The sequence below is a fragment of the Euprymna scolopes genome, chromosome 11 (assembly GCF_053919585.1).
Source record: "Euprymna scolopes isolate OS-2025 chromosome 11, ASM5391958v1, whole genome shotgun sequence".
NCBI classification, from domain to species: domain Eukaryota; kingdom Metazoa; phylum Mollusca; class Cephalopoda; order Sepiida; family Sepiolidae; genus Euprymna; species Euprymna scolopes.
The window spans coordinates 76255145-76269825 of record NC_136492.1 but is presented as its reverse complement, the minus strand read 5'-3'; the positions used below and the strand labels follow the sequence as shown (position 1 = coordinate 76269825).

The window sequence follows — 14681 nt, the reverse complement described above, 5'->3', positions numbered from 1 at the left end:
GACATATATATATATATATATATATATACACGAGATATGACATATATATATATAATATATACACGAGATGACATATATATATATATATATATATATATATATACATAACATATATATATTTTCTACCTCAATCATTTCCTATTTATATTTGTACTTTTTTCTCTCTCATCCCTAATTCGATTCTTTCTCCTTACCCTCTCTTACTCCTCATCTGTAGTTTTACTTGTCCCTCTCCTCTCTCTTTCTATTCTATACTCTCTATTTCTTCCCCTCTCCTACTTTTACACTCACTTCTCTCGTCCATCCTCCATTTCAATCCGTCTCTATTATCCATCTCCCTTCTCGTATTGAGCTAGTAAGTTTCATTAACTTAATCAAAGTGAAAGAGAATAGATCCTCTTCATGGTTTCCTCAACTATACACATCTTGCCAGAAGTGTCAAGAGCCGTTCATTTGAGACTCTGCTCTGACACGCTAACAGCACCACCGTTCATCATGAGCTGCTTAAAATAATCCCCTTTCTGATCTATCGTGTCTTACCTATTCTGTCATTGTCAAGTGAATTGGTTACCAACTGCTTATTTCATGGCTATTATTGGTGTTGTGTTTGAGTCCATTTTTCAACCGCAGAGCATGTTCAAAGGGCGTAGAGGCAGAGAGAGAAGGTCAATGGTAGTTAGTTTGGGTGGTTGGACGCAAGGTGCTATAGGGGTCATTATAGTGATCAATGCGTATAGATAGATTTCTTTAGAAATTAATCTTCAAAAGTGAAAGAGTTATGGAATTAAATGAGAAAGAGAGAAATAGACAAGAAGAGAGAGAGATAAACAGACAGACAAAGCGTAATGTATGACTGGAGAAGAACCCGAACAGAAAGAAGTACAAACCTAAAGTAGGGAACGTATTGAAGTATTGGAGGGATAGACATAGATCTAGAGTTATATATATATATGTGTGTGTGTGTGTGTAGCTTGTCAGAAGACGATTAAAAGAAATCAAATAAAGTGCTCGATCGCGAATGTGAGAGCTGAAAATACAAATATTTATTTCAAAAACAATACATACATATCCCAAACACAAACCGGCCGTTTCATTGTACTGAACCAGCCATCTGTGGCTGATATGAAATCAATACAACTCATCAGCGTCGTTAAAAAGAGCAACAGTCTCTTAGCGTGGTTTACTAAGGACTATCTTTACAACAGGGACTTCTGGCAAAGACACCGCCTATTAACTGGTATTTTTCTCTGTTTATTTTCCGTTTGTTTTGCTTTTTCCAACGACGCTGATGAGTTGTATTGATTTCATATCAGCCACATATGGCTGGTTCAATACAATGAAACCGCTGCTCCGTCTTTGAAATATGTATATATAGTTTTTTAAATAATTATTTGTATATATGTATATTTCTGTTTGTCTGTCCGTTCCACTTTTTCTTGGGTTGGAAACTACTAGACCGAACTGGCTGAAATGTTGTATGGACCTTTATGATGAGGTGCAGTGAAGTAAGTATATGGTATCCGTTCAATCCAGTGTTAGGGATTAGTATATAATGCAAAAATAAGCACCAATTTAACCAGATTCAACAGTCAATTTGGCATAAAGCACTCATTTTAAATCAACATGCTATAACTTTTGTCTATTTTTAACGGGCTAAAAAGGTAAGTAATATATATATATATATATATATATATACACACACATACAAGGGCTCCTTTAGTCTTTGACAGACTATGGATAACCACAAAGGGGTGCCTGTGCATGACATTTTTGTAGCAGGAGGTGCGCAATCCCCAAACACACCTCTCCAGAGTCGACATTGGTAAATACCAGTGGCAAATGAAGTGTATGTACAGGGCAACTGGAAACAAATGCCGAGATAAGCGGAGAGCACATACAGCGCCTAGACTTCCCAAATGGTCACCCATCTGGTACTAACCAGGCTCAACGTTTCTTAACTTCTGTGATCTGATGAGAACCAGTGTGTCAACGTGATTATGCCGTATATTGAGCACTATTTTATAAACATAGTGCTCAATAAAAAGGAGAGTTGTATTATTAGAAAAAAAGAACTCATACATCCGCATTTTGAAACCAGTTGAGACTAGTGGTCTGATGATGCTGGGTTTTGAAAGAAATCATAGCTGAACATGTATGCATATACGTAGCCAATAACGTTTGTATGAATAAAGAAAATTATACTTTAGCACTATATACTTTTGTATTGTCTATAGTTTTCCTCTTGTGTCAATCTCCCCTCGAATGCTGAGCTTTTTATTATTTCGATAAATCTCTATGCAAAGAATTTTTATTACTTCTTTGATCCCCTCATATATATATATATATATATATATATATATATATATATATATATATATATATATATGAGAGAGAGAGAGAGCTAATACGTGATAAAACTGGAGAGATAGAATTTGAGAAAGATTTGAAATTTGAAAAAGAGAGACGTATCCTTAGAAAGTGGCTTGAAAGAAGAAAGACTGAACAATTAAAATAGAGGGAGATAATTCGGTGAAAGAAGAGCTGAAGAACTAAAAGAGAGGGGAAGGGAGAGAGAGAGGGGGAAGTGTATATGTGAGGAAGAGTCAGCGATTGAGTTGGCCTTAAGAAATGGTAAATGAAATTGATTGCAGACAGTAAGTTGTAATTCAATTGATGAAGATAAGGACATGCTGCAAGTTGGGGATGAGGAGGAGGAGGGTGGTGGTGGTATAAATACGCTTTTCTGACCTGGCATTAAACGTGATTATATTGATTTAAAACAAGCACCTACCGAGTAGGAATCAAACTCACTAGTAACCAAAGGCAGAATGCACTTAGAAAAATTCGCTTTGTCATCACCATCGCGAGATGATGCATGGCCTATAACAACCCTTCATACACTCAATTGATATATATATATATATATATATATATATATATAATTATTTACTATAATAATTAAATACCTCATCCTTTCGGGAATCTTCAGTACAGGGTGTCACGATTAACACCAGTCGATAGAATCGAACCTGGCGACAGAAGCCATCTCTAGCGTCATTAGCAAGGACCATATCCATTTGGCTACTGTTAACCACGAGAAGTGCCATTGAATTTTAAGCATTTATCCTATTAAATGCTTTTAACGTCATATAATATAATGTAATAAATAAATAAATATATATATATATACGGCATAATTACGTTGACACACCGGTTCTCGCCAGATCACCGAAGTTAAGGAACGTTGAGCCTGGTTAGTACGAGATGGGTGACCATTTGGGAATTCTAAGCACTGTATGTGCTCTCCGCTCATCTCGGCATTGTTTCCAGTCGTCCTGTACCTCAACTTGCCACTAGTATGCAACAATGTTGACTCAGGAGAGGCGTGGTTGGAGACTGCGCAACTCTTGCCATACAAATTTCACGCGCAGGCACCCTTACAGTGGGTATCCATAGTCTGTCAAGACTGAAGGAAGCCACGTTTATATATATATATATATATAATTTTTTTTTTTTTTTTTTTTTTTTTTTACACAGTGATCACCACTTATCAAGGCCCGGAAGCCACTCGGGGATAAGGGTTATTGCAAGTACATTAAGTTATTGAGGAGATTTGCTGAAGTGTTTACTTAAGGGGGCGGTTCATTAGGAATTTGTTAACATTGGATTTGAAGACATCCAAGTTGTAGTCCGGAGGGAAGCAGGCAGACGGAACAGAGTTCCACAGGCGTGCAGTTCTAAGAAAGAAGCTTTGTTCATGGAATCCGCGTTTTGATTTAGGCACAGATATAGAGTGGGGGAAATTTTTCACAGTGGATTCAGCTAGACGGGTGTTTTTCGTGAAAGATTGGTGAGGGGGGACCAGAGATTGGAGTTCAGACGAGCATCTGCGATGGAAATAACGATAAAACAAGGACAGGCTCGCAACGTCTCTTCTGTGGGAGAGAGGTTGCAGGGTAGAGAAAAGGGCCTCCCCCACTAAGCCACGAAGTCTATTTTGTACTCTGTCAAGGCAGGATAGGCTGTTTTTAGCAGCTCCTGCCCAGATATGGCAAAGTATTCCATCCTTGGACGTACTTGGCTTTTATATAGATAGAGAATTGCATCAGTAGTGAGATATCTTCTGGAGCGGTAGAAGGATCCCACCATCTTTCCAGCGACCTTGGCAACAGACTTGATGTACGTGTTCCATTTCAGATCAGGAGTAAAGGTCAAACCCAGAAACTTGTCAAAACACGGAGCCTCACCCAGACGAGAGCCATCCATCACAATTGATGCCAGCTGGGGATCAGAGCGTTCATGATGTAAGGATAGGAGTTTGGTTTTGGATGCATTAAAGGTAACCAACCACATCTTCCCCCACTGAACTACGCGCTCGAGATCAGAGGAGAGAGAATCAGAGAGAACTTTGTCATTTACAGCCTTTGATGTGTTGCCGTAGATGGTCGTGTCATCAGCATAGATGTCAACGAATGATTTAAGTATGTGTTTAGGGAGGTCATTGATGTAGATCAGGAAGAGAGTTGGGCCCAGGATTGACGCCTGAGGGATTCCAGCATTTATATTGCAGGCCTCCGATTTTTGTCCATCTACCACTACTCTTATGAGCCTATCGGAGAGAAATGATTTAATGATTGAGAAAACATTTCCCGTTATACCGTAGCTGGAAATCTTGTGAAGTAGACCCTTATGCCATACCTTGTCAAAGGCCTTTGATATGTCAAGAGCAATTGTCCTAGAAAGGAAGCCTTTGTCAAGAGATTCACTTATCCTGTGGGATATAACCGTCAGCACATCTGCGGTAGATCTTGCAGAGCGGAAACCATATTGTGTGTCACTAAGAAGGTAATTCCTGCTGAGGTGGTTGACTATTTCTCTATTTAATATGGATTTCAGCAACTTACTCATAACACACAGGAGACTTATAGGTCTGTATTGAGAGGGAGATGACTTATCACCTGAATTCTTAAATACAGGGCAAACTGATGAGGTCTTCCAGGGAGTCGGAAAGCACTTCTCCTTAAGGCAGCGCTTAAATAGTTTCGTAAGTATGGGAGCAAGTTCTGGTTGAAGCTTTTTTAACACTATAATTGGGATGCCATCAGGGCCAGTTGCTTTACTGGAATCTAGGTTCTTTATTAGCTTGGCGACCTCATGCACTGATATTTGTATGTTACCTAGCTTGTTCTGTGTTATAGGAGGAAATATGGGGAGTTGATGGCCTTCATCGCATAGGGTAGAATTAGCTGCAAAGTTCTTTGCAAATAGTTTGGCCTTGTCTGACGCTGACGAGATGACCTCTGGTCCATTGATAATGGTTGGTATAGAACGCACGCTTCTGTTCAGGATCTTATTTGTTATTTGCCAAAACTGATGGGATCCAAGCCGCTGATCAGCTACTTTGGATTTAACAGACTGGGCATATAGCTCTCTTGCATTTTTTATTACTCTTTTACAGTGATTGCTGGCAGACCTGAAAGCAGCTTTAGTCTCAGTGCATCATATTTGGGTTTTGTTCTATCATTATATTTAATTTCAAATCCTGCACTGGCAAATTTTATTTCACCATATACTAATAATATGGATCTCTCTTTCTGTTACATTCTAAACTGTAGATATCTCTATTTATATAACGTTAGGTATGTGTTCATCTATTTGTACGTACTGGGTCTATTATTAAACTAATTAACTGATCATTATGAACCCTAGAACACAGCAGCTATGCATAATGACTTGGTATATATAGTTGAATTTAATTTACTGCAAAAGGGGGGAGAGAAAGATGGTAGAATCTCATCATGAAAATTTTACGCAAAAATCAGAGGTATCTAAATTTTAACAAATACCCCCCTCCCTCCTTTGTGTAAAACTAAATGAAGCTAAATATAGCCCACATTACGATCCCTTATGCCAAGCAGAAGTGCGCCAAAGTTCATAATGATTGGTTAAATACTTTAGGAATGATTACCATGCATAATAATATATAAACATATACACATACTTAATATTAGACATCTATTTATATATGTACTAGCAGTTCAGCCCAGCTTTGCTTGGGCCCTGTGGTGTACTGTTCATAACTTTATGTGCATATGTATGTATATATATATATATATATATATATATATATATATATTAAAAAGTTTGACTCGTGTCCAAGTAACCTACATCTAAAATTTCAAGTGTTTAGACCCAAAATTGGTTGAGGAGTTTGGTAGAGTCTGCAAAGCTCAACTCTTTCAACTTTGACCTCTTGGCAGCCAAATTTTCGCCCCAAAACTGATTAAAAAGCTTGCTTCATGTCTGAATACACTTTATGTAAAATTTCAAATGTTTTGACTAAAAATTGGCTGAATAGCTTGCTACATACCGCAAAGGTAAAAACTTTTCAAGTGTTTAAACCTAAAATTGGCGGAGGAGTTTGGTAGACTTTTCAAAGGTCAAATCGTTGGACTTGGACCCTTTGACAGCCAAATTTCTGATCGAAAATCGATTAAAAAGATTTTCCCAAATCTCAATTCCTCTTATGTCAAATCTCGAGTCTCTAGACTGAAAATTGACAGAGTAGTTTGGTAGGGAAATGTGTACACACACACACACACACACAGATAATTTCACTTTTATAGATATATAGATTACAGAAGATCAGAACGACATCGGTACCATCAATTTCAGATCCAAAAAAATAGGCCCTATAGTTTGTTTCCTATGGCGAACTCTATTCAGCCTTTGTTAATACCTCTTTAGAAAATGCCTGTTATTTTGATCTTCTCTAATACATATGCTCTTATTTTTTTATGTTCTTTATATTCTCGCACTCTGATAGGCTTCTCTTCAACTAATCTTTATATATAATGTGTGCGTGAGGTAGTTAAGCTGCACAGATGTTTCTACGTTTTATCGTTTTGAGAATTCATCAGGCTATTGCATGAAATCGAGGTTGCTTTATGTTTTTATATATTCCCGTGGTACTAGTTTGTTAGCCAGCCAATCAGATTCTTTCTTATTCACACACGTATTCATCATAGCCAATAGGTGCGTGTTTAATCTGATAATATGTATACAATTTTAAAAGTATCAATAAAAAAAGGCCGAGGAGTATTTGATGGAGGATGAAAACTCCATTGATTTTCTAAATTCTATATAGGTTTCCGAGTTTAACATAAAAATTTCCAATTTTGAAAAGATAATATTTGAAGAAGGTTGGAGATTACATCGGCTGCAATATTGTGAAAATAACAATCAAGATGAGAATAGTAGTGAGAATAAAGCAAATCATTAATCCTAATTTCAATAATCTTGAAATTTTAATTCAAATTTAAAGTTTTCTTAAGACCAGACGAGTGCAAGACTTTTTTAATAAACATTCTAAATGCTTTGGAATTCAAATCGTAAAAGATTCTTCTGCAGGAAGTGTATTTTTTTTTTCCTTTTTCGTTCCCTGCTGTTAATGCTTGGCACGTCCTCAGTTGGATTTCGAGGTTGTGGTTTTAATGTCTGATACAGTGTAAAGCGCCGGTCGTGCGCATGTGTAAAAAGACTTAGGAAGTCCTTCTTGAAGAAGAATCTTTTACGATTCATATTCGAAAGAATTTAATTTTAATGAACAAATATGTTTATTAAAAAAAATCTTGCATTTGTCTGATCTTAAAAAAACGCTTTAAATTTAAATTACCATATAAACAGTGGCTTTAAACAACGGACTTCTTAAATAACTTAATATTAAGTCATTAATTCTTAAATTTCAGGAGATTTTTAAAAAATTTAATGGGTCACCACTTATCAAGGTCGAATGGCCACTTAAGGATAAGTGAGATCGATCAGGTAGACGATGATCGCTTTTAACAAGATTAATAAGATTAATTAAGAGGAATTGAAGTGTTCACAGATGACTTGAAAAACTATGCTGTAGTTAGTTGAGAAGCAGGTTTTTGGTATCCCGTTCCACAGGCTGGGCGTTTTAAGAAAGAAACTTCGCCTATGAAGTATGCGTGTGTGTGAGTTTTTAGGAGGGACGTGTAAGGATAAGGAGAAAGGAAAGTTCTCTACTGTTGCTGAGGCAAGACGAGTTATTGCTGTTAATAATTTACAGAGAGGTACCTGGTGTTGGAGCTCAGTCATGCACCTACCATGAACATACAATAGAAGAGACTCGTAACATCTAGGGATAGTAGGGAAAGAAGAGAGTGCCCTCATCCACTGAATTGCCGAGCAGATTTTGTACTCTGTCATTACAGGAGAGAATGCTCAGTGCAGCACCTCCCTCAGATATGATAGTTGTTGTCAATGTTTTTCGGTAGTTTTTATTTCATCCTTTTTTTTTTTTCAAAAAAACTCATTCATTATCGACAATCTGACTGCTCGACAGATCTTGCTTGCTTTGCCAACTATGCGTGACGTAATTTTTCAGTTAACAGGCCTTGTCTTTCGGAGCCTCGATCTGGCTCTTATACAAGTAAATTGAATCTATTCCGTCTGTAGTTGTAGTATTTTGATATAATACTAGATAAACACGAGATCTGCATGCATTAAACCAACATCTTAAATCATATTTTACAGCCAGGCAATGCTGGATCCCCTTGCTAGTAAAGAAAAAAAATTATGATCTCGAAGAGTGAAAATGTTATTGACACTTATAGAATTAAACCGGTTTGTAAATTTTTCTTTTTTATTCTATTCTTAAGCAAAACATTTATTTTGTTTGCAGCAATTGAGGTATAAAAAAAACAATCGTGAATGTCATATTTGATACTAGCGAATATTTTGACGCGGAAAGAAAAAAAAAACTACTTTAAGGAAAAGTTTTGTTTTTTTATTTATTTATTTAAAGATTGGAAAATATCCATAAGACATGAGTGTATTTTTTGTTAGAGATGAGAAGGGGGAAAAAGATTCTCTTCTTTTTTTTTCTTATCTTAATTCAAGAAGAAAACAAAACGAATAAAAATGAGAAAAGCTTCAAAGGTGGGAGAGGGGGAAAAGGAGGAATGACTTATTCAATTGTTACTCACACACACACACACACACACACACACACACACACACACACACACGTACATGCGCACAGACATGCATACATACATGAAAATGTACTTACACGCATACAAGTATGCACCCATGCAAACACACGGATACATTTATACACTAACTCACACATGTATAAACATGTACTCACACGCACAACTACACACATGCACACGTATACAGGTATGCATACGTGCTCACATAGTGATCAAAAATGTTCCTCTATTTCTTTTAAAATAGAACCAAGTATTTCAATTTTATTTTAAGCGCATCCTTACATTTCTACCAGAAGCTCCGCCTGTCACGCTCTAATTTTAAATAAGTGTTGTACTGTTGGTTCCGGAAAATGCCAGGTAGCCTGATTGTGAGCGATTATCAGTATTTGGTTAATAGAAATATTTCGATAATAAAAAGGAACGTTTAAATAACTGAAAGAGTGTTATTGAAGCAGATTCGGTATTGAAAGATAAAATATTTATTTTTAAATATGTACCAGGAATGTAAGCTTGGTGAAAAGGAATTTTAGTTTTTATTAGTAACATAAACAGGAATTTAGATAAACAATAAAAATGATTTATTGGTGACGTCAGAGAACCAAAGAAACAAAAAAATATTTAGATAGGTATACACGTGGACAGTTAGAAAACCCATGGTACTCAATGCCTTAGCGAACAGACAGGGCTCTCCGCTCCAGGGTTTGGGCTAGGCGCGCGTGGAAATCAAAGGGGCGACACCCTGCAACCTCTCTCCCACAGAAGAGACGTTGCGAGCCTATCCTTGTTTTATCGTTATTCCCATGGCAGGTGCTCGTCTGAACTCCAATCTCTGCCCCCCCTCGCCAATCTTTCACGAAAAACACCCGTCTAGCTGAATCCACTGTGAAAAATTTCCCCCACTCTTTATCTGTGCCTAAATCAAAACGCGGATTCCATGAACAAAGCTTCTTTCTTAGAACTGCACGCCTGTGGAACTCTGTAACGTCTGCCTGCTTCCCACCTGACTACAACTTGGATGTCTTCAAGTCCAACGTTAACAAATTCCTAACGAACCGCCCCCTTCATCAAATGTCTACACTAACGTACTGTACTTGCAATAACCCTTATCCCTGAGTGGCTTCCGGGTCTTGATAAGTGGTGACCTCCGTGTAAAAAAAAACAAAAAAAACAACAAAAAAACAATGTAGACTGACACAAAGTGTGCCCATTCCGAGAAGGGATTTAATATGGAAATAATCGATTATATCCAAATATAATTCACGTCTTGGCGTTTCCCTTTTCGAAAGAAAGGCATCTTTAATTACAGGAAGCACAAAAGGAACTTTGAAAAGGTAAGTCTTTAGCTGGTGTCCCTACCGACAATGTATCCGTCAGGTTATGAAAGAACAGTCTCATGTGTTGTTGTCCTGTTATATGCACTGTTGTAAAAATATCTACACACGTATGAATACTAGAAGCGATTAAAAAACGTTATACGCACTGTTATATAAAAAAACATCCATACACATGAACACTAGAGGCGATTAATAAACGTTATACGCACATTCAAGAAACTAGACGATCACAAAATGTTAAAACACGTATATATGCATACATACCAACTGAACGCCCGGCGTTGCTTGGTCGTACAATATGCTTAAACATGGTATTTTTACTTATGCAGATTACATATTATTATAGAATCAATCCTTTATTGAATGTCATATATTATGAGGAATAATTTACCCGGTGGACTAATTCGCAAAAAAAATTTATAAAAAATAAATAATAATGATAATGTCGTTCATCAAATTCTGTCTGTTTGTTTACAATATCAAGTCAGCTGATATTTGGGTTTGACGGTCTTAAAATAGTCTTTCTTTTCTTATAGATAAAAAAGGAAGAGTTTTAACAGCGGAATATTTTATGTTACACCGGTGTACCGTAAAATATTCGCCTATGAATGTCTGTACAAAACATATCTAAGAACACTTCCAGATATATAAATTACCTTTGTATGAAATTTGCAAAAGATAGGCTCAGCTATTTCGGAACCTAAAAGGAAGTTAGAGAGACACCAGATGTATAGGCCAGCTAATATAACATGAGACTATCATCAGTACTAAACGCACAGATTAAATAGACTTATTTTATGTTTAAATATCCATATAGGAGTCTCCATCCCTATTTACTGGTGGATAATTCAGCTCTCCCCAAAAAGATATTCTTAATTGGGACAAAAAAAAAAAAGACCAGGATTTATCATGTTGTCACGCTTAAGTTTGGAATAGAATTTTTGTCATTGTATCGCTATTTATTTGCCTCCCCACAAGGGTAGGTGTAAAAAGTTTTTGACTTCCAATGGGGGTATGAGACGAATGGATTCGCCAATCATTTTTATAACCAACGGCTTTGCTAAACAACCAATCAAAACGTCGCAAAATTATTATAAAAATCGTCGAATTTTGGATTCAATCAGTTTGCCATTTGCTACGTCACAGACCGCATTTAATTCTTCGCCGCCATCTTGGTTACTTATCTGAACTAAGCCGCCATCTTTGTTCAACACAAATGTCTCAAAACTTAACAGTAGGGTTAGACAAAATGTCGGTTTTTAGTGTGGGAAAAGTTTTTCTACCAAGAGAACAGCAGCCTGGATTTGGACAAAAATAAAAATGGCCTCAGTCTACAAGGATTTCTCATTCACTGACCGAGAACAAAATGATGTTTAGTATCTAAACAAATACTACACTTTGCTCCTAGCTAAAAGGTTGTGTCACATAAGTTTTAAATTGCATTTTTGTTGGTCTGTCATACCTAAGTTTGAAAGAGCATTTTCATGGCTAAACGTGTTCATCTTTATCTTTATATTTGACAGGTGAAAATTTAGCTATTTTTATAGGATAATTATTCTGAGGGAAGTTTGCACAAGTTTTTTTTTAATGTTTGACTGTTGCATTCTGGGCAAACAAAATATCTTGCTTCTTTTGACGTTTCTGTGAAGATATTTTTTTTGCAAATATTTTTTTTTTTTTCACGTAAATTTTAAGAATAGAAAATGTTAACGTCGATTAGAAAAAAATAAGCGAAAGGAAACAATTTTTTTAGTTGATGTTCCAGAATATTTGAGGACAGTCTTGATTTTTATGTTCGTTGTTTAAAACGCTTCGGCCGTTGTACTCCTGCCTTCTTCAGGGGCTTTAACTGAACCCTTTTAATTATTATACTATAGAAGCCTGCTTTCATTCTGCATTCCATGCCTTTATAGGTATCTCGTATCTGTATGAGTGACAATCTTTGTGACTTTCTTAGGTTCCTAGCCACATAAACTAATTAGCTGTTCATTTAATGACAACAATACCTACAGAAAAGCAGCATTATACACAAACATGTCTTGCATCAGTCAGTTTTATATAACTTTCTTTAATGTTAACGTGAAAATGACAGTCGAGATGAGAACAGTAGTCCGATGAATCCACATAATACGGGCACATTTTTTCCTTGTAAAATTCATTCTTATAGACTTTTTTCCTTGTAAAATTCATTCTTATAGCGGGAAGAGGTCCGTCGACCTTTTCATGTGAAACTTACACTAAAATACGCTTTCTTAGCTATCAGACTAGGATCAAATAATAATACCTGTTCTGTTCTCGATATGAGAAAAGGTCTTTCTTGGCCGAGAGAAAAAGAGAGATATATGGTTAGAGGGAGAATAGAGATGTTTTGAAAGAAAAGATATTACACACTTTTTAACTATTCTCTTTTGTTGTCTATGTTACCGAGCAACGTCGAGTAGCTATGCTAGCTAGTTATAATGCGGAAGGAAAAAGGATACAATTTCTGACATAATGTGTTCGTGTATATAGAAATAAAGTAATAAGTAAATCAATAGTAGTTAGAACAGGGATAAATTAACACAAAAAGCATTATATATATATATATATATATATATATATATATATATATATATATATATATATATATAACTACTTAATTTACTCACATAAAATTAATATACGAAAGTATAGATTTATGCGTAAACTTTAAGTATTTACTTCAAAAGTGCTCAATACGTAGGTAGAGCTAGTTAGTAAGTTATAAAATGTATATGACGATTAAGCTACACTGAATATTCCGCGTTTCATTCACTCTAGGATTCTTCAGGCTTATGCGCGAATTCTGTGATTGTTTGTCGTTTTTATATGCGCATCTTCTATTGAAATTTAACTAGGTCTCTACACGTGGTAGCTTGTCTTATTATTTTCCATTCGACTACCGACTAGTATCGAGTTTTGAAATCTGAGTTATATATAAACTAACATTAATAAAAAAAAACACTAACCTAGATTTAAAACAGATCAAGAAGCTAAATATCCAGGCTAAATAGAGCACGCACAAAGGAGCAGATAAACCAGAGGTCATATAGGCCTTTGTCCGATAAATGCATTCTCATTGGTTGATAGGAAAGGCGTGGTGGATACTAGAAAGCTGATTGGCTAACTAAAATTTCAATAGAAGGTGCGCATATAAAAACGACAACAACCACAGAATTCGCGCATAAGCCTGAAGAATCCTAGAGTGGATGAAACATGGAATATTCAGTGTAGCTTAATCGCCATATACATTTTATAACTTACTATATATATATATATATATATATATATATATATATATATATATATACTAGCACTTCAGCCCGGCTTTGCTCGAGCCTTATTTACTGTTCATAAATTTATGTGCATATGTATATTAAAAAGTTTGACTCATATCCCAGTAACCTACATCTAAAATTTCAAGTGTTTAACCCCCAAAAGTGGCGGAGGCGTTTGATAGAGTCTGCAAAGGTTAACTCTTAACTTTAACCTTTTGGCAGCCAAATTTTCGCCCAAAAACTAAGAAGCTTGCTGCATGTCTGAATACGCTTTATGTAAAATTTCAACTGTTTACACCCAAAATTAGCTGAATAGTTTGCTAGAGGCCGCAAAGGTCAAATCTTTTGAACTGTGACCCCTTGGAAGCCAAATTTTCGCCCAAAAACCGATTAAAAAGCGTGCCCTATGTTTGGATACCCTTTGTGTAAAATTTCAAATGTTTAGATCAAAAATTGTCTGAGTAATTTGGTAGATTTTAAAAAAAATTTAACCCCAATTTTGACCCTTAACATTTATTGTTTTAGGCTCAAATCAAGTTAAAAAGTTTGATCCATCTCAAAGTAACCTATATCTAAAATTTCAAGTGTTCAGAACCAAAATTATCGGAGGAGTTTGGTAGAGTTTTCAAAGGTCAAATTTTTGAACTTTGACCCCTTGACAGCCAAATTTTTGGCCGAAAACCGATTAAAAAGATTTTCCCAAATCTCAATACCCCTTATGTGTCTGCAGACTGAAAATTGACAGGGAAATGTACACAAACAAAGACACATACACAGAGACAATTTCACTTTTATATTTATACTAGCATAGGTGCCCGGGTGTTTGGCGGTGTGTATTGATCCCCCTCCCCCAAAAAAAGTGGTAGTAGGCAGGCAAGCTTGAACCCGTACTGCAAAGGAGGTAAAGAATGGGGGAAAAACGTGACGTCTTTGCTGCTACGACCACTGCCAAACTGGAAGTGACGTAGGTTTAAATTAAGGCTAGACAATAGAAAAGAGGGGATGACTTTCAAAAATATCGGCGAAAAAAG

The 14681-nt window shown here is 36.1% G+C and overlaps 1 protein-coding gene and 1 pseudogene across 1 annotated transcript in view; both read right to left on the bottom strand.

The window, feature by feature from the left end:
• Positions 1 to 14681, bottom strand: part of LOC145287914 (uncharacterized) — a 1114340-nt gene that overhangs the window by 134176 nt on the left and 965483 nt on the right. The gene's annotated exons all lie outside the window — the stretch shown is intronic.
• On the bottom strand, positions 1892 to 2008 carry LOC145288505 (5S ribosomal RNA; annotated as a pseudogene).